This window comes from Physeter macrocephalus, chromosome 14 (assembly GCF_002837175.3).
Source record: "Physeter macrocephalus isolate SW-GA chromosome 14, ASM283717v5, whole genome shotgun sequence".
In the NCBI taxonomy this organism is placed as follows: Eukaryota; Metazoa; Chordata; class Mammalia; order Artiodactyla; family Physeteridae; genus Physeter; species Physeter macrocephalus.
In genome coordinates, this window is record NC_041227.1 from 98867531 (window position 1) to 98870606 (window position 3076).

At 38.0% G+C, this 3076-nt stretch overlaps 1 non-coding gene across 1 annotated transcript; it reads left to right on the plus strand.

Moving 5' to 3' along the window:
- The first annotated feature begins 214 nt into the window (after positions 1–214).
- On the plus strand, positions 215–378 carry LOC112066012 (U1 spliceosomal RNA). Its single transcript, XR_002892375.1, has one exon. It is a non-coding gene; the product is annotated as a U1 spliceosomal RNA (small nuclear RNA).
- Positions 379–3076: the final 2698 nt, after the last annotated feature.

The window sequence follows — 3076 nt, forward strand, 5'->3', positions numbered from 1 at the left end:
AAGAAACAGACTCACAGATACAGAGAACAAACTAGTGGTTACCAGTAGGGAGAAGGAAGTGGGGAGGGGAAAAATAAGGGTAGGGGATTAAGAGGTACAAACTACTATGTATAAAATAAATAGGCTACAAGGATATATTGTACAATGCAAGGAATATAGCCAATATTTTATAATAACTATAAATGAAGTATAACCTTTAAAAATTGTGAATCACATACTTACCTGGCAGGGGAGATAGCATGATCACGAAGGTGGTTTTCCCAGGGTAAGGCTTATCCATTGCCCTCCGGATGTGCTGACCCCTGCGATTTCCCGAAATGTGGGAAACTCGACTGCATAATTTATGGTAGTGGGGGACTGCATTCGTGCTTTCCCCTGGTCTTCGTAGGTTTTGAAAAACAGACGTCTGGGACTTCCCTGGTGGTCCAGTGGTTAAGACTCTGCGCTTCCACTGCAGGGGTCACGGGTTCCATCTTTGGTCTGGTAACTAAGATGCCACATGCCGTGTGGCATGGCCAAAAACAAAAAACAAAAAAACCCCGTGAATCACTATACTGTATTCCTGAAACTTAAATAAAATCAACTGTACTTACATACATACAAAAATTTTTTAAATAATTATTGATGGGTTTGTATTTCATACTATTTTGTTCGTTGTTTCCTGCTGTTTTGTAGTTCCTCTGTTTCTTTTTTCTTCTCTCACTCACTTGCTTTGTGATTTGATGATTTTCTGTAGTAGTATGCTTAGATTCTTATCGCTTTATCTTTTGTGTCTCTACTATAGGTTTTTGCTTTGTGGTTACTGTGAAGCTTACCTGTAACAAGTTATAATGGTCTATTCTACATTGATAACAACTTAAGTTTGAACACATTCTAAAGCTCTAGATTTTTAGTCTCCCCCACCCACATTTTGTTTTTGATGTCACAATTTGCATCTTTTTATCCTGTGTATCCCTTAACAAATTATTGTGGTTATAGTTATTTTTTACCACTTTTGTCTTTTAACCTTCATACTAGCTTTACAAGTGATTAACCACCACCTTTATAACAGATTATCCTGAATTTTGCTATATATTTACTTTTACCAGTGAGATTTTTACTTTCATGTTTTCCTATTACAGGTCTTCCTTGACTTATGATGGATTTATGTCCCAATAAACTCATCGTCAAGTTGAAAATATTTTAAGTCAAAACTGCGTGTAATACAAGTAACCTACTGAACATCATAGCTCAGCCTAGCCTACCTTAAATGAGCCAGAACACTTACATTAGCCTACAGTTGGGCAAAATCACCTAACACAAAGCCTACTTTTATATTAAAATGTTGAATATCTCATACAATTTATTGACCACTGTACTGAAGGTGAAAACCAGAATGGTCATATGGATACTCACCATTAAGGTACACAGCTGAAAGCGCAGTAGGCCTGAAGAATGTTTGAAGCACTGAACTAAAATGAATTGCTGGATGATATAGAGGCTACAGGGACAGGGTCATCAATTTCTCTCCTGATGAGGCTTGAGAATAGCTGGTAGAAGGCATCGGGGCATCTATACTTGCTAATGGTTTAGCAGGCATAGTGTTATTCAGGAAGCTTTCAAGTTTTGACTGTACAGTTTGTTTCTTCTTTTCATTACATATTTCTCTACAGCAAATAAGAGTATCCTGTATCTGCTTGTTAGCTCTTGAGAACCTCTTGTAATTGATGTCCATTTCTTCTAATATCCATATGCCCCTGCTCATAGTAGTAAATGTCTCTGCCAGTTTCTTTGCTATGGACTTTCTTGGTGCCTTGGGTATAACTTCTTCTTCCTCTGCCTCAACTTCTTTACTTTTTTTTTTTTTAAGTCTTTATTGAATTTGTTGCAATATTGCTTCTGTTTTATGTTTTGGTTTTTTTGGCTGCGAGGCATGTGGGTTCTTAACTCCCCGACCAGGGGTCGAACCCACACCCCCTGCTTTGGAAGGTGAAGTCTTAACCACTGGACCACCAGGGAAGTCCCCCAACTTTTTAACTTTTTTTCCCTCCAGTTTGATCAGCTCCTCATTGGAAAGCTCTTCAGCCTTGACGCCAACAAGCTCATGAATATCCTCTTCATCAACGTCTAACTAGCTGTTTCTCGAGCACTAGTATCTTGCTACTTACTATTTCATCAACAGCAGAATCTTTTGAATGTGTTCACATATGTCTTCACGCATTGCTGTGTGACTTCTTTCCATGCTACAGCAATGCTCTGGATAGCATTTAGAATGTGAAAACTTTTCCAGATCTCTCAGAGCATTTGGCCAGATTCAGCCAGTTCAAAAGCGTATGCAAACATTTGGCATAAATAGGATGCTCTGAATGTAGCTATTGCACCTTGGTCCACTGACTGTATGAGTACCGTTGTGATAAGTAGCAAATACACAACCTTTACATCATGTTGCTGATATGATGTAGATGCCCTGGAGCATTGTCTAAGATCAAAAGACTCTTGAATTGAATGTTTTGCCTACAGCATTCTCTTGCGTGCACAATAAAACTGTTCAAAAACCTGTTTTCAAACAATGCTAATGTCATCCAGGCTTTCCTCTTATGGCAACAATAAATGGGAAGTATATGCTTTCTCATATTCCTGAATGCTCTAGGGTTCTCCAAGTGGTAGATTAAGAAAAGCTCTAATTTGAACCTTGCAACATTTCTACCCCAAAGTGGCATTATATAGTCTTTGAATGCCTTGAATCCTGGCATTGTCTCGGACTTCTGATGAATGTATGTACGCTCTGGCATACGCTTTCAGAACAAGCTAATTTCATTGAAATTACATACGTGTTCTGGCAAATATTTCTCATCCACAATTATCCTACGCAGTTCTTCCTTAAACGCTGTGGTACCTTTAGTATCAGCAACCTGCTGCCTCACCACTGACCTTCATGTTATGAAAATTACGATGCCTTTTGAAACGTTGGAACCACCCACGCCTCTCTATAAACATTTACGTATATGTAAGATCATCAGCATGCTCTTTTATTTTTTTATTTTTATTTTTTTACAAGTTTTAAAAAATATTCATTTGTTTATTTTTATTTGGTTGT